This window comes from Camelus bactrianus, chromosome 12 (assembly GCF_048773025.1).
Source record: "Camelus bactrianus isolate YW-2024 breed Bactrian camel chromosome 12, ASM4877302v1, whole genome shotgun sequence".
Lineage (NCBI taxonomy): Eukaryota > Metazoa > Chordata > Mammalia > Artiodactyla > Camelidae > Camelus > Camelus bactrianus.
The window spans coordinates 59,289,837-59,315,083 of record NC_133550.1 but is presented as its reverse complement, the minus strand read 5'-3'; positions in this window follow the sequence as shown (position 1 = coordinate 59,315,083).

Sequence of the window (25,247 nt, the reverse complement as noted above, 5' to 3'; positions counted from 1 at the left end):
TTAATGTAAAAATTGAGGCCTAGGAAGGCAGATTCGTTTGCCTGTGGTCATGCAAACCGGTGACACAGCCAGGATTAGAAGGTTGGCCTTTGAACTCTGAATCCGGTGCCTTTTCTGAGACACTGTCCCTCTCCTGCCCCCTGCTGGGCTTTCTGGAAATAGTCACCATTGCTAAGAGAGGAAAGAAATTGGTTTTAGCGCCCCGCAACCATGGCCGGACAGCAGGCGGTGAGATCCCTGAGCACCTGGCCTGTGTCCGGTGCTTGTGGGCACTCTCTCCGTAGGAGCATTTTCAGGTAATACCAGAAAGCGTTACCTTATGCATAACCCAGTCCGACTCCACTTCTGTTCAGACCACTGGCAGGCAGGGCCCACGGGGGCCACTGACAACCTACCAGCCTCCTGGGTGAGCCTCCGCTGGTTTGCCGCTGGTCAGCACCGCTCAGGAATAGCATTTTTTTTTTTTCCTTGCCACTCAGACTGGGGTCTGAGCACCACCAGTACCAGCCTCTCCTGGGAGCGCCTTAGAAATGCCGAGCCTCAGGCCCCATCCTCCACCTGCTGAGTTAGAATCTGCCCAGGTGATTCATGTGCGAAGCCTCACTGTCTACTGGGCTCTTCACCCATCCTGGAGGGAGGAGAGAGGCGCCACTAGGTGGTGGTGTTGCCTGGGCCAGGGCCAAAATGGAGCTGCGGGGTCGCCCAGGCCGAAAGGAGCAGAGACAGGGCCAGCGAGGCCCTGAGCTGCAAACAAGCAAATGTTTGGGCTTCAATGTGTCCCCACGGTCCCTATGCCCGTATCCACCAACGTCTTGGTATGTTTCAAAACATCCAACCTAACCCTCATGAGAAAGATTTTCCCCACGGAGACGATTCAGAGAAAAGTGCCCTGGGCCCTGCAACCACCTTCAAAGCCGGGTTAATTTCATGTGTAATTGAGGAGACAGAGGGTCCAGGTGGCCCAGCCAGGAAGCAGCTGAGTTGGAATCCCATTTGAGGACATTTGACTCCCAAGCCATTGCCCATCTGCCCTCCTGCCCTGATTCCAGAAGTGTCCTGAACACCAAGCACCTTGTTCTAATGAGTGGTCACACTAGGCACTTCTTTGAAGGATGCGGGCACAGAAGTCATTAGGCTGTAAAGGTCTTGGCCTTTTGTCCAGAACACCTGCCACTGGCCAGATATCACTCTCTCAAAGCTGTGTGTGTGTGTGTTTGCCATCTTTCTCATCAGGCAGTGATATTTTTCCAGTCCCTAACTCTGCCACTAACTGGCTGTGTGACTGTGGGCAGATCACTCAACCTCTCTGAGCCCCGGTCTCCTCCTCTGTGAGGTGGGGATGACAGTATTGTCTCTTGCATTTGTTATGAGGATCACAATCAAATGTCATGGTCAAGTGAAAGTACCTTCTAAGCTGCAGAGCACTGGACAAATTGAGATGTGACTGGGGACGTGGGGTGCTAAGAGACCAGGAGTAATTTTGGGGGGCAGGACAGACACTATGGTACCAACGTCATCTTGGCTGCAGAGGTCCCCTCCCTGTCCTCTAAGCTTCCATCCAGTCCCACCATCCAGTCTCCACATAGCAGCCAGAGTGATACTTTAAAATCAAAAATAGTTTATGGTCCCGCCCATCCCTTAAGACCCTTCAGTAGTTTCCCTTTGCCCTTAAAACAAAATCCAGTTCCTTCCTCTGATCTATGAGATTCCTCCCCACTGTGTGTTCCCACCTCAGCACACCCTTCTCGCCCTCCCTCTTGCTGTCTGCCCCTCACTCCCACCCTGGGATCTTTACAGTTGCTCTTCCCTGAGCCCACTTTTGGGTGGCTACCTCTTTTTTCATTCAGACCTCAATTTAAGTGTCACCTCCTCAGTGACCCTGTCTTGGGCCACCTGGTCCAAGTAGCCATCTGGCCCCTCTCCTCAGACAGCACCTGATTTAAATTCTCTGCACAGAACTCCTCATTATCTGATATTCCACTTGTTTGAGTCTGGTCTCCCCGGCCAGAGTATAATCAGTGATCAAGAAGGGATCTGGCCCGCCTTGCTCACCTTGCCTAGGACAGCCGACGCCTAGGCACTCTGTACATGTCTGCTGAATGAATAAATCCACAGTCCTGACTGCCGCGGATGCTCCAAACCCAGGAGGAATGGCCAGACCGCTTTCATGGGTGCGTAGCCCAGTGCTGCTGTGCCCCTGCGTGCACACACCTGCGTGTACCAGGGAGAAGCCGCCATCTCCACCTCCACCCTCTGCGCCCTGCCTCCAAGGGACTGGAGGAATCAGGAGGGAGACATCTGCTTGGCTAATTGGCTACATGAAAGCATGTGTTTTCTCCAAAGCCCGTTAATTCTCACGAGTTGGGAGAATAATTAAATCTCACTTTATGATGATGCAGTATTCTCTCACACTTTGGGTTCTGTTGTAATTATTAAGCAGGATGGAAAATAAAACATCCAAGTACCATAATTAACTTTCAGATCCGAACAGATGTCGGCGTGGGGAGGGCTAATAGCTCTGGGGCAAGTTTCTTTTCTTTGTCTTCTTTCTGTCACTGCCTCCTGATCCCTTGCCACTCCCCACCCTAACCCAGCCCTTCTCTCTGTCCAACTAGACACCCTCCCTTTAATTTCTTTGCTCATGTGGCCAGCAAATATCCATTGAGTGCTGCTTGGGGATGGATGCCTTTCTGGAGAACGAGAGGGCGAGAGAATTCCTCCTCATCCTTCCATGCTTAGCGCAAGCATCACCTCTCCCTCCTGGCTTCCTGGGCCCTTTCCTCTCCACTCTCCCGGGAGTCTGTTACTTCCTCTTCTGAGCCGCTGGGCACCCAGTGCATCTCCATATAGCATTTGCACCTAGAACTTGGTGGAGGACATGGTAGATATTTGCACATCAGTCTCCTCCACCAGATAATCTGCTCCTTGCATACAGAATGGTGCCCGTCTTGAATATCATTGTATCCCAATGCCCGGAACAGACCCTGGTAATTAATAGGTTCTCGGTGAATGTTTGTTGAATGAATTCAAATTCTTATTCATTTCTCTCCAGGATCTAGTCCACAGTTGTGCTCAGGAAACATTTGTAGAATGAATGATCAAGGGGTTATCTTCAGAGATGGAGAAGGAAAGAGACTCAAATAGGTGGGGAGGAAAGTGGAAGCAGATACAGGGGCCAGAGGAGGGAGGAAGACAGGGGTCTTTATTAGTTTGCTAGGGCTGCTGTCACAAAGGACCACAGACTGGGTGGCCCAAACAGCAGAAGTTTATTTCCTCACAGTTCTGGGGGCTGGAAGTCTGAGATCAAGGTGGCAGCAAGCATGGTGTCTCCTGAGGCCTCTCTCCTTGGCTGGTGGGTGGCCGTCTTCTCCCTGTGTCTTCACATGGTCTTCCTTTCGTGCCTGTCTGTGCCCCTAATTCCTCCTCCTCCTCCCCCCTCCCCCTTCTTCTTATTCACATATTTGTTCCTCCCTTTATTAAAAACATTTTTTTGACTTAACGATGTTGCGTTCGTTTCTGGTGCACAGCGTAGTGATTCAGTTATACATATACGTATATACATACTCTTTTTCATTACAGGTTACTACAAGCCATTGAATTCCCTGTGCTATACAGTATAATCCCTTCTTATTATAAGGACACCAGTCGGATGGGATTAGGGCTGTCCCTAATGACCCCATTTTAACCTAGTCACCTCTATAGAGGCACTGTCTCTAAATATTCACATTCTGAATTACTAGGGGTTAGGGCTTCACTATACGAATTTTTGTGGGGACACAATTCAAGCCTTCATGGTGTTTGAGGTCCCTTCTGTTATTATTATGGGGGTGAAAACTGGGCCAAGAGACTCTAAAGAGGGAACCCACGGTGACTCGGGATGCAGAGTGAGGCTGGTCTGCGTCTCCTTACCCCTGTTGTCTTCCCCTCTCCAGCGTACCTTGGACTGCGTCTTTCTGGCCACATCTCTGGTCTGGCCACGAGAGGGAGACAGAGCTCCTAGCGTCAGCTCCGCTGCTGGGGCAAACCAGCTGGTGCCATCACCTGGTGGCCAGGTGTCGCGCTGTGGTCCCTGTCGGGAGGCAGCGGAGTGTGGTAGCAAAAGCCCTGGCCCACATGCCAATAGTCCTGGGTTGGGTGGGGGGCTCGGTGGGTGTCCTTGGGCTTGTCACTCGTCAGCTCTGGGACGCTCCACTTGTAGAACCAAGGGGCTGTACTCCCCATTCTCTAACCCTCTTCCGGGGCCTGGCGTTCTGCGAGGGGGATGCTGAGCCCCACACCTGGCTGCAATCTCCAACTGTCACAGAGGATTAAAAATAGCATAATGATGACAACTTCTTTGGGGGTTCTCTGCCTCTTCCGTTTTTGAGCATGTGAATTACTTTTCTCCCAAGTCAGGGACAGTCCTTGATACAATCAGGATTATCCCATAATGCTTAATGAAGGCCTCCTGGCGCCGGGGCCGCAGATTACTCTAAGCCCTTGCTAACCCTCTGAGAGGATGATGGAAATCAGCACCGGGCGCAGACCCGCATGGCCTCCCACCCCCCGCCCCGCCACCGCGCTCGCAGGGCTGTCAGAGGAGAGGATGTGAGGTCTTGTCCCTGCTGCTCTGGCCTGGCTCCGTGAGACGGATTCAACAAGGAGAGGGAGCTGGGTGCCTGCTGTGCGCCCAACAGCTGTTTCCGTCTCGGCAAATGCCCAGGGAGACACACACTGCTGGAAGAAGCCCTGGAGCGTGGAGCCCTGGGTGGGGTGGAGCCCTGGGGGGATCCCTTGTGGGTGGAACCCTGAGGTGGTGGAGCCCTGAGGGGGAACCCTGGTTGGTGGAGTCCTGGTGGGTGGAGCCTTGGTGGCGGTGAAACCTCCTGGTGTGGAACCCTGGTGGTGTGGAGCCCTGGGGTAGTGGAGCCCTGGAGGGGGCGCCCTGCTGGTTCCCACCCAGCTCTGCCTCTAGCCCACTGCAGGCTGGAGAGTAAGCCACTCCTCTGGGCAGTGCCTCCTCTGGAAAAGGAGGGGAGTAGGTTCCATCTTGCACGTCAATGTCCTTGATTGGATCTGGCTGCCGGAGGGTCCTGTTGAAAGGCACGTGGAGGCCGCATCTATTGGGCACTTCAAAGAAAAAAGGCTATGATTGATAAGTGATGTCTGCCAGGGTCCAGGCTTGGAAGAGTATAAATGCAACTCGTTTGTCATCTCTGGACCAAATGAACTCTAGGGCTTATTCCAACATTGGAATCTTATTAAATCCCAGGGATGTTCATCCCATGATCAAAGCATCCAGAATATTCTCACCGTGGCTTCTTACCAACTGCTTCAGACATCGTTTTCTATCAGATGTTGGTGGTGAGGTGCATATGCAGTGGACCTGTGGTTTGCTACCCAAATCTCCCCTTCAAGCTCGAGCACCCAATTCTCTCCCTCAGCTGTGAGGATCGGAGTCGGCTGATGGCTCACAGCTGAGTCCCTTTCCAGGCATTGCACTTGGCTAAAGAGAGTGAATTTGTTCCAGGTAATCTCCTCCCCTCCCTCCCCCTGCCAGGAGCCACCAGTATGTAGTGACTGGTCCATGTATGGATATAATTTGGGACACTTTGAAAAGCCCATCCCAGCTCTGTAGCAGTTCATAGGAGCACCTGAGCTTTTGTAATCACTGCACCTGAGCCCAACTTTTCCCTCTGCCCAGTCCTACAACCTGTATTTTCTTACAGGTGCTTTTCCTGAAAGTTCTCCCCAAGAAACAGCCTTCAGACACATCTCTGTCTCAGCGTTGGTTTCCAGTGAACCCAGCCTAAGAAGCGTGCGAGTCCAGAGCAGAGCCACTCATGTTAATGACCTGGACTACCTCAGTTCCCCCCCATCTTGTCCCCATGCCTTTGAGGGAGACTGCTCCGCTGGGTGCATAGCCTACTGAGAGGAGAGACTATGCTTGTGGGGAAGGGGCCACGACGGCTGGTCAGTAGATGTCACAGTTCCTTCTCACCTAAGTGACAGCCCTCCAACCATCTAATCAGATGATGTAGCCTCCTGCAGTGCCTCCCAGCTCTAGGTCCTTGGTACTGTGAAACTGCCCCCTCTGCCTCTCTCTTCTAAGGACACTTGTTGGATTTAGGACCCACCAGGATAATCCAGGATACACTCCTCTTCTCAAGGACTTAGTAGCATCTGCAAAGACTTTTTTTTTTTTTCCAGTTATGTTAATGCTCATGGGTTTCAGGGATTTGATGTGGATGTTTTAGGGCATTTTTTTTTTGGCTTGCCATGTCTACTAGGGATGGATGGAATGGTTCTCGGGAGCTTGGGATACTTGTTTGTATAAGACACAGCCTGTTGTCAGGGCCTCCCGGGCCAAACCAGCGTGAGAGCCACGTGGAGGTCAGCTGGCTGGTCAGGGCACGTCTCTCCATGCCTTCATCCCTCCCCTCCCCTCTCCTGCCTTCTCTCCAACTCCCCCGAATGAGATCCCAAAGACAAGATGGTCCAGAGACAGTCCTGGTCAGAGGAAGCACAGTCGTGGGCCACCCCTGGCCCACATGTGAGGGCCACTTAGAAGTCTGTCCCCCAAGCTCAGCACCCTTTTTGACATGAGTTACCTATTCAGCTCATTTCTAGATCATAGCCCTTCTGGGAAATTAATGAAACCTAAGAAATCTCTTTCTAACATTTCAACACTTTTCATAAACCAGTAGTCCAGTCAAAAGTCAATGTTCTTTGTGGACATTAACTTTTATATTGGTCTGAGTTTGATCAGGAAAACGGAAGCCTCTCTATGCGTCCAGGGCGTGAAGGTTTACGACAGAATCAGGTGCCTAGGTAATGGCTGGAAGAGCTGGGGGCTCAGAGGTCAGAGGAGCTGCTCCCCAAATCCTCGGACATTGACCTGGCTTGAAGCACTGCAGTAGATGGTTCTCAAAAGCCTGCCAAGAATTGACCACAATGCCAGAGGGGCTCTGGAACCTCCTTCCGGCCACCTCGGTTGGTCACAGCGAAGCCAGTGGTTCCCAAGAGCTGCTACTCCTTGAGAATGATGCCTCCCCTTCGCCTCCACCTTCCACAACTCATGCCAGCTCCTTTCAGTGGTAGCCTTTAAGCCAGGGCCGTATAGGCAAGGACGTTCTGGAAAATGTGGTTCCCAGGTTCTCGTTTGTAATGTAGAGGCCAGAAGGGAGAGGGAGGGCGGTGAGCCTGAAACAGACAACCCAGCCTGGTTTTCAGATAATTTTACTCCTTCTGAAACCTTCCACTTCATTTTCTTTCTCTGCAAAGAGGACCCTCAGTGCCAGGAGTTGGGTCAAAAGGCCCACAATCTCGTTAGGATAAGGGTCTGTTTGTACTTAAATGAGATGTAGAAGGAGGATGTCCATTGTTAATTAAAGGGTGCTTGGAGGGGGAACCATTGGTGAGACAGGAGAAGCAGCCTGGTATAGGGAACAAAGCCTGGGCTCTGAGGACAGACTGATCTGGGCCAAATCCTGGCTGGTCTCTTGGACCATGCTAGCCTTGGTTTCCCCACTGTAAAAGCCCATAGACAGTAAGCTATCTCGTGGGTTGTTGTGGGTTTTTAATGAGATAATGGTATGGACTATCTATCTATCTATCTATCTCACATCTTCTTTATCCATTCATCTGTTGATGGACACTTAGGTTGGTATGGACCATGTCAGGATGTCCACTACAGTATTATTCCCAAAAGTTAAAATTAGGAAATAACCAACAATACTATAGAGCTACAGTAATCAAGACAGCATGGTATTGGTACAAAGACAGACACATAGACCAATGAAACAGAATAGACAGCCCAGAAATGAACCCACAAACTTTTGGTCAACTAATCTTTGACTAAGGAGGCAAGAATATACAATGGAATAAAGACAGTCTCTTCAGCAAATGGTGTTGGGAAAACTGGACAGCAGCATGTAAATCAATGAAGCTAGAACACTCCCTTACACCATACACAAAAATAAACTCAAAATGGATCAAAGACTTAAACATAAGACAAGATACAATAAACCTCCTAGAAGAAAATATAGGCAAAACATTATCTGACATACATATCAAAAATGTTCTCCTAGAACAGTCTACCCAAGCAATAGAAATAAAAGAAAGAATAAACAAATGGGACCTAATTAAACTTACAAGCTTCTGCACAGCAAAGGAAACCATAAGTAAAACAAAAGAACAACCTATGGAATGGGAGAAAATTTTTGCAAATGAAACCGACAAAGGCTTGCTCTCCAGAATATATAAGCAGCTCATATGACTTAATAAGAAAAAAACAAACAACCCAATCCAAAAGTGGGCAAAAGACCTAAACAAGCAATTCTCCAAGGAAGAAATACAAATGATCAATAGGCACATGAAAAAATGCTCAATATCACTAATTATCAGAGAAATGAAAATCAAAACTACGATGAAGGATCACCTCACACCAGTCAGAATGACCATCATTCAAAAGTCCACAAATAAGAAGTACTGGAGAGGCTATGGAGAAAAGGGAACCCTCCTACACTGCTGGTGGGAATGCAGTTTGGTGCAGCCACTGTGGAAAACAGTATGGAGATTCCTCAAAAGACTAGGAATAGACTTACCATATGACCCAGGAATCCTATTCCTGGGCATATATCCAGAAGGAGTCCTACTTCAAAAGGCGCCTGCACCCCAATGTTCACAGCAGCACTATTTACAATAGCCAAGACATAGAAACAGCCTAAATGTCCATTGACAGATGACTGGATAAAGAAGATGTGGTATATTTATACAATGGAATACTACTCAGCCATAAAAACTGACAACATAACGCCATTTGCAGCAACATGGATGTTCCTGGAGAATGTCATTCTAAGTGAAGTAAGCCAGAAAGAGAAAGAAAAATACCATATGAGATCGCTCACATGTGGAATCTAAAAAGCAAAACAAAACAAAACATAAATATGAAACAGAAACAGACTCATAGACATAGAATACAAACTTGTGGTTGCCAAGGGGCAGGGGGTGGGAAGGGACAGACTAGGATTTCAAAATGTAGAATAGATAAACAAGATTATACTGTATAGCACAGGGAAATACATACAAGATCTTATGGTAGCTCACAGAGAAAAAAATGTGACAATGAATATATATATGTTCATGTATAACTGAAAAATTTGACACAACATTGTAAAATGATTATAAATCAATAACAAATGTTAAAAAAAATTAGGAAATAACCTAAGTGTCCATCGAAAGGGAAATGGCAAATTAAATGATAGAAATCCATGTTATGGAATATTATACAGCAGGTAAAAAGACTAAGGTAAACCAATAGTGCTAACCTGTAAAGATCTCCAAGACATAGAGCTGAGTGAAGAAAGCTACTTGCACTATGATGTCAACAAGACAATCTCAGTGGCTAATACTTCTCTCCCAGTTGTGTGGACAAAGGAGAGTCAGCCTGGGAAAGGCAACCCAGGTCCTTCACCACCTTGGCTCGGAAGTGACAGATGTGCTTTCCACTCCATTCCATTGTCCTGAATCAGTCACACCACCAGCCAGCTGTGGGGGAGACCAGGAACCCCAGAAGAGTCCTGCATATTGGGAGGGCTGACAGGATCTCCCTCGGCTTCCTAACAGGACTCCAGTCTCATCCAAATATTTCTAAAATATTGATAGGATGGTCATGGGTGGGGTTTTGATACTTTGATTGGCTAACTTAAACATCTCCCACTCTTGGTGGAGCCTGCAGAGAAATAGCAGCCAGATGGGAAATGCAGAGAAGTTTTCATGGCTCAACAAATAGCAAATGCCTAACAAACGAGCACAAGGGATCCTCATTTTAGAGGGTTTCCTCTTGCTCTCCTCCAGCTGTACCCCTTCTCCGGGGGACAAGGACGGCTGCAGCCATGCCCCCTTCCCTTCTAGATCATGCTCTGGGTACTCAGGGCCCAGGAATTGCATGGCTAAATGGCCCAGAGGCCACTTCCAGTGCCTGCACCCCCCTTTCTTGCTTTTATCCTCCCGAGGGGGACTGTATTCTTGGTGGGTGCATGCCTAGCCCAGAGGGCTGCCAAGGAGAAGATGCTGGGTGTGTATGGAGCTCGAATATGCAGCCAGAGTGTCCACACGTGTGCATGGGGGAACCATGGAATGCAGGATAGAGGACAGAGATGTGGGGGCTGAGGCTGGGGGCTCCCTCCCAGCACCCCCGGCCCCTCCGTGTTCCATGTATCGCCAAGGAGTCTAACTTTGAACCTGGACTTTTCATTGCTCTGAAGATCTATGTGTCAAAGAAGGACAATAGTATATATTTTATGTCATAGTAGGTGGTTTGATAGTTTTTAAATATTTTGCTTCCTGGGTGTGCAGGAGCTGGGGCACAGATCTGCGGGTCCCTGTTTACATCAACAAACCGAGCCACTCCAGATCAGGAATGGCAGCCTTATTCTGTGGCCCAATTCCAAGTAACCACTTGGAAGAAATACCATGTTGGCCAGTGGGGATCATCTGCTTGCCAGGCCTTCTTCCTGGAACTGGAGTCCAGTCATGGGCCAGAGCCAGGGTGTTGGGGGGAGGGAGGGCATCAGAGAGGGCCCCAAAGGGGAGAAACGGGGACTACAGCCCACGTGGGACCCAGCCTGCGCCAGGACTGCCCCTCCAGACTGGCATTTCAGGCTGTGGCTGGTCAGAGGCCCTGGAGGAGGATGAGAACTCTCAGAGAAGGATGCTAAGCTTGGGTCCCCGTGGCCTGGGCCCATCTCACAGCAGAACTGGGCATATCACGTGCCCATCTACTCGCTTGCCCCGGCCCCACGAATGCTGGGAGCAGACCTGACCCTGCCCTGGGCACGGTATGGTCCAACCACGACTCGGTCTAAAATCACCCGGATGAGCAGCCTGCTGCCCCATGTGGTGGCGCTCTCTGCCCAGACTCCCTCTCCTTCTTGGCCAGTTCCTGTTCCCTGTGAGCCAGCTCTGGCACCAAAGTGTCCTCCTTTCCCGAGGAGGGTCTTTTCTCAAAAGCCTCTGATGGCTTTCTTCTTGCCCGTGGGTTGAAGTCAAGGCCGTAGCCTGATTCCAGGCCCTTCCTGAGCCGACCGAATAAACCTTTCCAGGCCTTCCGCCTGCTTCTCTCCCCGTGCAGTTGGCTCTCCAGCTACCCAGATGATCTTCTCATTCCAGTTCAATTTGAATTTAACAAGCAGTGACCTGGTGCTGAGCGCCGGGCTGCTTATTAACTAACACGACTCCCAGGCAGTGGTTTCTGATCTTAAGCTCCTGAATTCCCCTCTTTGTAGATTGGCCTTCCCAGCAACACTCCTCCTCCAAACCAGGTGTCATTTTCTGTAGTTTTTTTCTTTCACAGTTGCCTGCCCCTTTGTTCTGTCTTTTCATTTCGGCACCAGCCCAATGACTCCAATCCCATCCCATCCACCTCCAATTTATCACACGTCAAAGCAAGATACTCAGTGGGGAAGACACGGGCTTTGGGATCAGACAGGTTGAATCCCTGTGCTGACCCTGGATCAGCCACTTCCTCTCTCTGAGCCTCAGTTCCTTCATCTGTAAAATGGGGGTTAGCACTACCGCATAGGGTTTTTGTGAGGATTCAGTGAACTAATGAAGATGATGAGGACATTTCGAGCCTGGCCTTAAGCCTAATGTCTGGTGCTAGTAAATGTTCAGAATCTTAGTCGTTATTGTCATCATGGCTGTTGCTAATTGCATTCCTTCCAGGTCCTATATACCATGCTGTGATGAACACACACAGGTAGCTTAGCCCCTGCCCTCAGGGGGTGTAGAAGCAGATGGATAATTCAGATACATAGTGTAAGTTCCATAGAGTTTTGAGCATGGTTGCTGGTGAAATCAGGGAAGGCCTCCTGGAGGAGGTGTCCCTTGGGCTCACCTGGAGGGAAGAGCAGGGAGGTTTGCAGGTGGGGAGCACACATCTCCGAAGTGAGGGGGTCCAGCTGGATGATGCCCGAGGTCTGATATAAAATGCCTGGAGCCAGCTGGACAGTCAGGTGACTGTTGGGCTCCTTTCTCTTGCTGGGACCAGATTTGGTCACATTCCTTTGCTTGGAATGCTCACTCCCCTCCTGGCGCACTCCTACTCACCCTTCAACACCTGGCCCAGGTGGCCCCTCCTCTGGGTCTCGCGGAGCTCCCTCCACACTGTCACAGACCCTGGTGTTGCCCCTCCCGTGACACTTAATAGTTGTGGGCTGCAGTTTCTCATTCACGTGCTTGGCTTCTTCCCCACTAGACTGAGCACCTCTTGAGGCAGCTTTGTGACTCATTTTCTCTCAAGTCCCAGTGCCTAGTGCGGCGACCATTTGCTGACGGCTGAGTGCTCATTCTCAGAATTCTTGGGCTCTCTGGAGAGACATGTCACAGTGTATAGATGTGCCCATTTTAATTAGCCAGCCCAGTCTGTCTCCTAAACAGTCCCATTTTGGGTTTTCTGTACATTTTGAATATGCTGCATTCAGCCTCGCCACCTGTTGGGAGATGGCGAGAAAATGAAGCAAATGGCTTTAAAAGGCCCAATTACTGCAGCCACAGCCATTCATTACAGGCGGTTCCATCACTGCTGACCTCCGCAGCTCACTGGCTGTGATTTAGTGGTCCTGGACTGAGCTGTTTGATGATTGAGATGTGCCCAGATGCCATCCACCGTGGGCTGCCCCGGACGGTACATCACCTCATTAGGCCCCTCCCGTAAACTCTGAATCTGTTCCACCCCCACTTTACAGATGAGGAAACTCAGGCTTATCGAGGTGCAGGGACTTGCCCACTGTCATACAGGTGACAGCAAAGGCGGGATTACAGGAAACCCCCTGTACTCTTCCTTCTCAGCTTTGGAAGCTGGACCCGCTGACCCTGAGCCTGGGGTCAGGAGAGACAGCAGTCAGCTGACCAAAGCTTTGGCCAACTTTTGCCTTTGAACACCTTTTAGCAGACGTCCTCTCCACCTTTACTAGGTGTTAGGTTGGGGGAGCGCCAACGATGTGAAAGGGCCTCCTCTCTTCCCTTACATTCTCCTCGTCTTCTGTTCACTTATTCCCAATCAATATACTGACACCTTCCAAACCTTCATTTTCTGCCCAGTTTTGTCCCTGAGTACCAGATTGTTGAACATTCCTGCTTGGGGCCTGTTAGTTATTGTCCTCAAAGTTCCCCAGGTCAATCCCGGGGAGGACAGAGGAGATGCTGTCCCTGCCCTAGTAGAGCTGATTTCTGGTAGATGGAAAACAGATGAGAGAAAGAAGACTCAGAGAGGTTTAGGGTCTTGCTTAAGGTCACACAGCAGGGGACTAAGATTCACATTCAAGCCTCTAGCCCCCTCTCTCAATATCCTAGCATTCTTTTCATGGTGTCAGGATAGAGATGTGCTCCAGAAAGGAATGACCTCAAAATGTAAGAACCTCAGAGCAAAGAGAACCAAATGCAGAGTCAGGAGTCCTGGGTTCTAGTCCTGGTTCTGCCTCTACATCCCTGGCTCTCCTCTCTCTGGGTCTCATACTGGATCTGTAAGATGACAGTTTGAAATAAATACTTTCCATAAACATGGTCAAAGGCCCATAACCCCCCCAGCATGTACCATTCCTCCCTCCTCCCTGTCCACTTATTGCGATTGCTGTTTTACTCATTTCTGACTGACTTTGGCCTCCTTTGCACCCATCTCCATCACTCCCAAGTAGACTGTGAGCTCTTTAAGAGGATAAACTGAGTGTCTTTCATGTCTTTCCCCCCCAGAACGTATAACAAAGAGCCAGTTAAATGAGTTGGATGAATCCTATAGGCAATAGAGAGTCATTGAAGACTTGGGAGGAGGGCTCAATATATACAGGCAGTATTTTAGATTTTTCTCCAAGTATTAACATTCTCCAAATTCTAAGAGACAGAAGTCCTTTGATGGGGAAGTCTTGAAGGCAGGACCCGATCACGAATGAATAACTCAGAACACATCTCAAGACGGAAGGCAGGTACAGTCCCGTTAAGTACGTCCCAATTGGCACCTTTCAGTGCTTCTCCAGCTCTAAAATTGGGTGGTTATGCCCACTGAGAAAGCTGTTAGCAACTTGTTCTCAGCGCTGCGGGAAGCAGGCAGCAAGTGAGTTCAGGAGAGCATGGTAATTGGATAACGCCTGATGATGCCTTCCTCACATCCTCATGACTAAATGGAATCAGCTGACCTCTCTGGGGCTTTCCAGCTTGACATTTGGGATCCATGTCCACCCTTCAGTCTCTCTCTTTTTTTCTCAAGTGGGATATGGAAGAACCAAGAGAGAGAGGATGTGGAAACCAATAGGGAGAGGGTGTTACCTGTTGTAAGTGATTGGGTTCACATGCAAAGATGAAAATCTACTCATGCAATTATAGTGTGATGCCTCCCCCATCACAACTTCCATCTGCCTTCAACGTCCCTGGGAAAGCTGTCTCCTTCAGTCCTTCCCTGGCTGAGCATCCCCTGATGGATATGGAAACTTAGGACAATACGGTTGGGAGGTAAGGTTAGTGCTGGTGAGGGGGCTTCCTACCTGAAGACAGTCTCTAGGCGTAGAATTACCAGGTAAAGGGCAGTCATTTCCCCACCCCACCCCAAATTATTATTATTTTTCCAACACCTTTATTGTATAATTCCTATACAGTAAACCACACGTATTTTCAGATGTACAATTTGATGAATTTTGATATCTGTATATACCTATGAAACCACCACCACAATCAAGATAGCTAAAATTTAAGGGCAGTCATTTCTAACATCAGAACACCAGTGAACATTCTCCAAGAGAAACCGAGGAAGGGAACTCAGCTGATCACTTGCTATGGATCAGGTGCTGTGCTGGGTACATTCTCAGTTCAGTCTTACATTATTTCTTCTGGGAAATGACAAACCCAATTTCTATGCTGAGACACAAGTTCAGGTTCTCTGAATTGCCTGAGGTCATAGAGCTAGAAAATATCAAAACTGGGATGAGAACTCAGGTTCAAGGCTGCCATTAGTTCATATGGCACATCTGTGCACAGAAGAAGAAGGTACATCCTCCAGGCAGACGAAACCCTGTACCAGGATGCTCTGCTTAGAAGCAAAACCCAGGCGATATTCCAGCAGACCTCCTTACCCCATCAGCTGAGCACCTTTGTGCAGTGTTCAACCTGAACAACCATACATCGCAGCCCTCCCTGGGTCTGTCTCCCAATCTTGTGCTCTTCAAGTCAGGTTGTGCCACCTCTCAGCCGGGTGGTATTGCCTCCGCCACAGACATTCTTCCATCCATTGGATAACTGGTTGGATAAGAATCATAGAATCAGAGAAGGAGTAGAATTAAGGTCATCAAATCCCAGCCTCACATTTTACAGATGAGTAAACCAACAGCCAGAGGGGTAGAAGTGATTGCTTGAATCATGAAGAGAGACTGCTAGCTCCTTGTTCTCCCTGTCCCATTCACTTCTCACCCAGGAAGAGGCTTGGCCTCAGTTCCTGGGAATTTTGTCCCAAAACACAAGAACATCCACGTCATGGCCAGGCCCTGACATCTGGCACCAATTGATTTCCTTTCTTTCTCAGGATGAACAAGAGTTTGGGCTGTCACCCATCACCCTCAGCAGTTTGCCAAAGTGTCTCTCCTGAGGACACACTGGTGGTAATTTGGTGAATGACTTTTCCTGTCCTGTTGCTCTCAAAGGGCAGAGCCACCTCCCCAGGTTAGAATGAAATGAAAGAAAGCATTCAATGGCAAGCACATCAGTCCCCAGGTGCATGGAAGGGCTGTTCCTCCCCTCTGTCCTCCCCCCGGCCCTTCTGCTTTCAAATATGGGAGGGGCCGTTCTTCTGTGACAGTCATGCTTAGGAGACCAGGGTTGTAGGCTGGGGAGATACTCAGAGTATTTAACCCCTGGCAGGAACTGGGCATTATCTAATCAGAACTGATTGAGGCTGCAGCGAGACAGGGTCCTGGGGGCCCCCACATCTCCCCGAGGCTGGATGGTGGGTGGTCCTGGGGCAGAGCAGGGGGCAGTGTTGCGGGCTCAGGTTAGAAATGATTCGATGTTTGACAAGTGGTCTGCCCGTACCTGTGCCTCCAGGCTTACAGTCACCCCTGGTTGTGGGTGAAAAGTGTTTTAACTCTGAGTCTGACCCCACCAGCCACTTTCCCCAAGTCTGAGCCAAGCCCCACGGTGGAATCAGAGAGGGTGCCCACCGACCAGGTCAGAATTCCAGCTGGAAACTTTCTCTGGGACAGGGCGTGGCGCTGCCCTCTCCTCCCTTCACCGTTTCACCCCTGTGCCCTGTTGGTGACCCAGGTTTATGGCGCTGCCTATCATCCCCCACAGCTGCAAGGGGGGCCCTTATCGCGCAGTGATTACACTTAACAAAGCACAAACACCCGTCCTGCTCCGGCGGGAGGGCAGCGTGGGCTCTAATTGTTTTATGGGCTTTTCACACTCAGAGAGGAGGGGAGACATGCCAGCTCCCTGGATCTGGTTTCTAGGACTTCTACTCCACAGCTGCCTTCTTGTCTGCCCCTCCTGAGTCCCCAAAAAGCTTCCAAGCAGTCAAGGAAAAACATCACATAATTGGCCTTTCCATTTGGTGGAAAGAGGAAGAGGGGTCCCCTGGAGCCGGACAAAGCCCCCCATCTTACTAGTGCTCCTGCCAGGCCTGATGGCAGGCCCCAGGGCTCTCCTGAGCCTGGCCAAATCGGGGAGCTACACAAAGCCTGCCACGCCGAGTTTAAAAGAAAATCACTGCTGTCACCGATCTTACAGCATCCCTCCCATCAGCCAGACTCCAAAGGCTGACATCTGTCATCTCCTGGTGCCTGGAGCAGCCCGAGGAGTTGGAGGGTTTGGCGGGGGGACGGCCAGGAGAAGCAAAGTTTATTATCCATACTTCACGGATGAGGAAACCGTGGTAAGGGATGTTAAAGGACCTGCCCACGAAGTCTGCAAAAACTCAGATCTGCAATGTCTTCTGAGTCCTAGTGTGTCCTGTCGTGTCTGAATCTCAGCCTCACTCTCTTCCCCCTCTCCCGTCTCCCCTCCCCTCTCCCTCTTTCTCTCTTTCTCTGTTTCCTTCTTTCTCTGTCCATCTCTGTCTGTCCCTCTCCATCTGTTTGTCCCCTCTTTTTGGCCAGTGGCTGAGACGGTGAGCACACCTCGAATCCAAGCCTCTCTCCACTTCTCTCCCCTCTGCTCTTTCATTATCTACTTGTCTACATCATTAGGTTTATCTTGTTGTGTCGTATATATCTTTGTACACTACCTTGAATCCTTTGGGGAACAGAACAAGGCAGGGCAGTGATAATGTATTTAATTTAAATGGGCCAAGTGAGTTGAAAGCAAAGTTCACCCAGGAAAGGGAGAGAGGATTCCCGCTGCTCCCCATCGCTTGGCTCCCCTCCTGGCTCCCAGTTTCCACTGGAGCCTCTGCTTCTCCTGTTTTATTTATCATGTTTCTGCATGAGATGGGAGGAAGGTTTCCCAGCTAAGGAGCAGTGTGAAAAGCCCCGGAAGTAGATGGACTCGAGAGAGCTTTCAAATCCTTTAAGTTTTTCAATAGCTTTTCCTTTGGGGCTTTTCTTGGAGAAAGAACAGCATTCAGAGTCTCCCCTGTGCTCTGCAGCCTGTCATTCCCAAGATCTTTCAGTTCAGGGTGAAGCCAGCCAGGCTCCAGGGATGCAAAATCAAAGAGGCGCACGCTCTCAGGGTGGGGCGGGGCCCCTGCACTTTATGGAGAGGGTGCTTCCTTAAGTTTGCGCCCCACACCTTGCTTGCTTTAGCTTAATCCCCACTGCTGCTTTGGTTCCCTTTTCCCTCTCCTGCATTTTCCTCTCTTGAATCTTTTAAATATGCTCAAATTCCACCCATGTTTTGCAAAACAAACACCACCACCTTGACTCCACCCTCCCCTCCCACTGCCACCCTGCCTTTCTCCTCCCCTTGGGTGCCATACAGCTCCAAAGGTGCCTTATACGCCCCACTTCTCCTCTCTCCTCAGCCCGCACTGGTTACTGGGTTCCTCCAACTCTCTCCAACAAGCAGTTTGCACTATGGTGGCCAGTGTACTCCATGCTGCTAAATGCACGGATGCTTTCTGGACCTCTCTCCTTCCTGAAATGCCCATTTCTATCGGCTTATTCCATATGGCGATGTTCTGGCTCTCCTCCCACTTCTCTGGACCCCTGTCCTCTGTCCATTAAGTGTCAGTATTCCCCAAGACTCCCACTAAGTGCTCTGCTTTTTCCCATCCGCCTCTATGGCTTCAGTTACCATCTGTATCCCATGTCTTCAAAATTTCTATCTGCAGCCCAGACCTTACTGCTGAGCTTCAGACCAATACAGAAATTGTCACTTGTCATCCTTATTTGAATGTTCCCAGCATAACACAAAACCCGTACATTCAAAACTGAATTCATTGTAGTTTGGTATAGCTGTCATGGAAAACAGTATGGAGATTCCTCAAAAAACCAAAAATAGACTTACCATATGACCCAGCAATCCCATTTCTGTGCATATATCCAGAGGGAACTCTAATTTGAAAAGACACCTGCACCCCAATGTTCATACCAGCACTATATACAATAGCCAAGACATGGATACAACTCAAATGTCCATTGACAGATGACTGGATAAAGAAGTTGTGGTATATTTATACAATGGAATACTGCTTTGCCATGAAAAAGAATAAAATAATGCCATTTGCAGCAACATGAATGGACTTGGAGATCATCATTCTAAGTGAAGTAAGCCAGAAAGAGAAAGAAAAATACCATATGATATCACTCATATGTGTGGAATATGAGTGGAATCTAAAAAAAAGAAAAAAAAAAAGAGGACACTAATGAACTCATCTACAAAACAGAAACAGACTCACAGACATAGTAAACAATTTCATGATTAGTGGGGGAAAAGGGTGGGAAGGGAAAAATTTGGGAGTTTGAGATTTGCAAAGGTTAACCACTATATATAAAAATAGATAAAAAACAAATTTCTTCTGTATAGCACAGGGAACTATATTTAATATCTTGCAATAACCTTTAATGAAAAAGAATATGAAAATGAATATATGTATATATATGCATGACTGGGACATTATGCTATACACTAGAAATGAACACATTATTAACTAACTATACTTCAATTAAAAATTTTTTTAAAAAATATTCCAAAACTGAATTCATGATCTTCCTGTCCCCACCTCCACCTTACCCTTAAATAACTGGTCCTGTTTATTCTGTCTTTAAAATGTTTTTCTAGCCGAGAACTAGATTATGTGGCAGAATGTAGGTGTGCATAGGTGGGAGGAGTCGTGGAAGGCTGCGTGACCTTTCATCCTAAGGAGGGGAAAGAAATTCCTAAAAATATGACAACACTGTCAAAAATAAATTAAAGGAGGTACATAAGTTGTGAAACATGAGTCAGCGTTCTATTCACCCTGAGATGCTATATTCATAAAAACCTTTTCATCAAAAAAAATTACGTGCTATGGCGAAGTCAGTGGAGGGTAACACTTGGTGACATGAGAAACCCCATCACTGCATTTGAGAAGCCTCTGAGTCATCCCCCTCCCCCACTGCCAGCCCACCGGTGGGGGTTCTGCTACTGACTTGTAGGAGATGCTCCCCAGAGGTGGATAATGAAAGCAAAGCCCTACTTGGCCTATGCTGTTCCTACTGCCTGAAATTCTTTTCCTTAATTCTCTCCCCTCCTCAGCCTCTCACCATTCCCTTCCCTCGACCTAGTCTCATGCACCCTCTGGTTCTCAAGTTAAATGTCACTTCCTCCAGGAAGCCTTCCCAGAATGCCTTATGTCCTTCGGGTCCCCCTGACCCTTGAGCTTGCCCTTCCAGGCTCTAATCAAATAATAATATCCCAATTATCCAGGGTTGTCTGTGGCCAGCTCAGCATCCCTGTCGCCCCTTTCACTGTGGAGAAAAGGCTAGGAGCTGCTATTTCTCAGAATCCCCTTCCCAGGATGGGTCTGGGTTAGAGCTGGCCAACGAGGCACTTGTAGGGGATATGATCCGTGGAAGGAAAAATAGCCATTGTCCTCCAGAGGCACTGCAGCCTGACAGGTGTGCAGAAGTGAGGCTGGAAGCAGCATTCAGGGCACCTACATCAGAGCTGCAGGCTGAGGTGGCTCGTGGGAGCTTCCCAGTGGCCTCTAGGTGAGTTCTTGAAAACCAGCTCATCGGGGATGGACTCTTGCCTTCCAGCATTATGCAAGCCTCAGATTTCCTCCCCTAAATCCCTTCATACTTGGAATAAACTGAGTGGCTTCTGTTTTCCTGATAGAGTCCTTGCTGACACACAGATCAGGTACGTGAATAGTATTAATATCTGTCTTCCCTCCAAACCATAGCCCCATGTGATCAGGGCCACCATGACATGTGTGGCTGTATCTCCAGATATCAGTCTAAACTGAAATAGAACCCATATCACCCCATTTAACAGATCGGTAGACTGAGCCCCAGGGTAGCTCACAAGATAGCGGCAGAGCCACCATCACTTGGTTTCTGAGTATATTCTTCCTTCACCACCAAGACACTAGAAACTGAAGGACTTAAATTCCAAACAGCTTGAGTGACAATTTCAGATATTACCCTCCTCCCCTCAATCAAAATGCTGGTCACACGGAAACCAAACCACGGGCTTCTCACTACTACAGTTGAGTTATTATCACCACTTTCCAGCTGACAAAATTATTTCCTATCTTTGTGTTTTACAGGTATAGCAATAAAAATTATTGTCAAGGGCATTCTTACAATTTTTAACTACTAATGGAATTACAATGCTTGATGGAGTACAGGCAGCAAACTGTACTCCCCACAGCAGGCAGGAGCTTTTTATTTATTATCTCTGGGCTTCACAGTTACCCTAGCAATATAGTTCCTATTCACCAGGATTATTACCATTTTCAACTGCTAATGGAATTATTGTTTTTGTTTGTGGTTTTAAGCCTTAGAAGGAAATGTAATCCTATCAACAGTACTGAAATTTTTAATGTCCTTAAACCTTACCGTGAATGATCAATATAACAGCAGAACTCCGCTAGACTTGTCATTGTCACTTCTTCTTCAGTTAAGGGGTTCTTTTTGTGCTTCTCTTGTTATGAGAGCCAAATTAGTCAAGGGAGCATTTGGGGCATTCATTCATCATACAATTATTTAGTAAATAGGCCCCATGCTAGATGTGGAGACTTCTGGGATAAATGAGACAGCCTAGGATGGTAGTTAAGGGAGTTGGCTTTGGGTTCATCTGGACGTAAGTTTGAATCCCAATTCTGGTAGGTGGCCCTGGGCATGTTTTCTGACTCCCTAAAGTTTCCATTTCATTATTCCAAAATAAAACATAACATAACAAAACAAAAAAGCCTCCAAACCCTCTCAAAAACAAAAACAAAAACAACAAAAAAATCCCAAAAGAAACCATTCTTACCTCTTAGTATTGGGGTAAGGACCAAAGGTGTAGACTATCTTTGCAGCATGCTTGGGAGAATGCTTGGCACAGAGCAGGCGCTCAGTGAAGGGTGATCGTGTTTGTGGCTGTTGCCATTGTCCCAATCCAGCCCTTTCTCTCAAAGGATTTGCATTCTAATCAGGGGGTGGGAGGGTCACTCCAGGGGTCACTCGGTATTGTGAAGTGTGCTATGCAGGGTATCTTTGGAGAGCCATCTGACCCAGCCCGGAGACATTGGTGGTGGGATGGCTTCCTGCTGGGGGGGGGACCCGGAAGCTGAATCCCAAAGGACAGACAGATGGCACTGATGCTCACGCAGCAAAGGAGATAAAGGGCAGTGGGCTTCCTCGCAGGCTAAGTGACTCCTGCCAGGCAACTCTGTGACTTTGAGCAACAACCCAAACTTCTTCCTGCTCAACGTGTGAAAAGCCATGACTGATAGCACACGGAGCTTGGAGAGCCTGCAGGCTGTCTTTGGATGAAAGAAAGCATTATCATATTAACTAATTACATGAATTAAAATAAATTAATTAAATAAATGGCTTAATGAGATTAGTGCATTTGTTGTTTAATGATCCGTTACCGCTATTGATAATCATAATGGATTCTGCACTTCTGACAGGTGACAAGTCTGTCAGCCAGCTGCGGAATTTCAAATCATGAAGGAGTCGTATAGGTAGGGGAGGATGGAGGACGCTGCAACTCTCCTGGCCTTGTCCTGCAAAACCCCGGGGTGAGGAAGGTCAGAATGTGGCCAGGGGGCTGGTCTTCACCCCTCCCTCAGGTGACTTCTCAGAGCTTTGGTTTCCCCACTTGTAAAGGGGCAGGGGCATCAGTGATACTGAAATTAGGTCATGTTTACACCAGAGTCTGTCCGCCTCCCCCCCCCCCCCCCCCCCCGCCCCAGCCCAGAGCAGAGCCTGAGGCAGAGGCTGACGAGGGCGTCCCCTGCTTGGCACTCAGCCTTGCTATCTATCTCGGAAAACTCATCCACTTGGCCTTTGCAGACGAGGAACTGCCACGTGGCTGGAACCCATCATCTCCATCGATGCTGGGCACTGCGGTTCCATGGACACATCTCCTACCCTTATCAGAAGGATAACAGCTCCTTTAATTGGCTTCCCTTCCATCCTGGGTTTACTTCCTTCGGTCCTCACTCCTCCCTGGATCATGTTTCCACACACAAACCTTTGGGGCACCCGGGCAGACATTGTGCTAAAACAGCCCTAGGAAGCAGTTTTGTAAATCTGTGCAGCAACATGGATGAACGTAGAGATGATCATACTAAGTGAAGTAAGTCAGACAGAGAAAGACATATCCTATGATACCACTTATATGTGAAATCCAAAAAAAAAAAAAAGATACAAATGAGCTTATTTATAAAACAGAAACAGCCTCGCAGACATAGAAAAAAACTTATGGTTACCACAGGGGAAAGGGGTGGGAGGGATAAATTAAGAGTCTGGAATTAGCAGATATAAACTACTATATACAGAAAAGATAAACAACAAGGTCCTACTGTACAGCTCAGGGAAATACATTCAGTATCTTGTAATAATTAATAATGAGAAAGAATATATATACGCATAAATGAATTACCATGCTGTACACCAGAAACTAACAGAACATTGGAAATCAATTATACTTCAAAAAATAAATAAATAAAAGAGGGTTGGGGGATGTGTCTGCCCACCTGGTGGGTTAGAGGAACCTGGTGCAGTGTTTTCAGACTAGTTCATTTAACTGTCCTTTTTTTTTTTAAAACACATTTTTTTATTGAGTTACAGTCATTTTACAATGTTGTGTCAAATTCCAGTGTAGAGCACAATTTTTCAGTCATACATGAACATACATACATTCATTGTCACATTTTTTTTTCGCTGTGAGCTACCACAAGATCCTGTATATATTTCCCTGTGCTATACAGTATAATCTTGTTTATCTATTCTATATATGCCTGTCAGTATTTACAAATTTTGAAATCCCAGTCTGTCTCTTCCCACCCACCACCCCCTTAGCAACCACAAGTTTGTATTCTGTGTCTGAGTCTGTTTCTGTTTTGTATTTATGTTCTTTTTTTTTTTTTTAATTCCACATATGAGTGATCTCATGTGGTATTTTTCTGTCTCTTTCTGGCTTACTTCACTTGGAATGACATTCTCCAGGAACATCCATGTTGTTGCAAATGCCGTTATGTTGTCATTTTTATGGCTGAATTTTATTCCATTGTATAAACATACCACATCTTTTTTATCCGGTCATCTGTTGATGAACATTTAGGCACTTCCCATGTCTTGGCTATTGCAAATAGTGCTGCTATGAACATTGGGGTGCAGGTGTCTTTTTGAAGTCCTCATTCGAGGCCTCACGGTCCTGCTCTCTGCCCTTCAGGCCCTTGATTATCATAGGAAGCCCCCTTTGGCTATGTGTTCTGTTTCCTTTGTAGTCTGTCTGTCCAGGAATTAGATCCCAGGCCTGCTTTTCAGCATACTCCGCTGGGCAGCTGCAGGAGGTGAAGGGGAGTATCCTTAATGTGGCCACAGAGGCACCACGACTCTGCCTTGTGTGATCTGGGCCAAGTATCAGATTTGCAAGGTTTCCTGAGCCATTAAGAAAAGCTGGCCCAGTCTACAATCTATATGATTACTGTCATCCTAGGCTGTTTCAGTGTCACGGCCACCACATAGCTCAGTGTCCCACTGTCCGCCTGTGCCTTGTCCCGGTCAGCCGTGGGTGAAGATCTGAGCAGGTGTGATGCTGCCAGATCTCAGGGGCCACTGATTGTTTTCAAATGTGAACCTGACAGGCTGTTTCCGGTACCCAGCGCCTTCACTTGGGTTTCCCCCAAGGTTTACTTATGTGTGGATAGTTTATTTGGGAAAGTGATTCAGAAAGGAGGAGTGAGGATCAAGGGAAAGAAAAACAGGACAGAAGAGAAGCCAATACAAGAAGGCGTCCTCCTTTCTGCCACCTATAAGGTGGACTAGTTGATCCTAAAGTAGCTTCTAAAAGGCTCTGGATTCAGTTTTAGAAACATCTGTCCAAGAAAAGAAAGGGGGGTCTCTCCATCAAGAATTATCCCCGGAGTGCTAGCTGCCCTGAACTTTCATTTTTCATGTTAGTGGGTGCTGAGTGGGTGTCTCCCAGGCACCGGGAGACAGGAAGTGAGAAATGCATATGGCGCCCAAGATGGGGCACTGTTAAGGTGCACATTCATAAAACTGGAGGAAGCCTTCAGGGCCTTGCCCACCCCACCCCCTGCCCCAAGCAGTGGCTGGAATTAAAGACAAGGCCAAGAAGATGGGAAATGGTGCCAGAGAAGTAGCCAATCTGTAAAGAGCTTGGCAAAGTGCCTGGTACAAAGTCAGAGCACAATTTAAAAGGCGGTTATGATTTTGTAGCCCTGGTAGCTTGCATTTACTAAATAATGGATGAATGGAAGGAAAGAACAGTGTCTGGCCTTTAGTAAGGGGGCCCCGTGCATATTTAAATGGTGGAGCTCACCTGCTAAGAGAATGTGAGCTCAGACCTCTGAGAGGTCTCTGTCCATCTTTTGCAAAGATGTCCGTGCTGGACCAACAGGACTTGAAACTGTCATTCTTGAGAAGAGATTTCGGCCTGTGGCCTCTGAGGACTTCACAGTGATGGGGAACAGCACGGCAGGGGGACAGTCCTCAAAGGAGCAACCTGAATAAACTCAAGTGGCTGGGGGCTGTCAGCCTAGTGATTCTGTCCAAAGACTCTGAGCCTCCACTGGCTGGGTTTGAACCCAGATTCAATCACTTATTAAAATGTGTGTGTGGGAC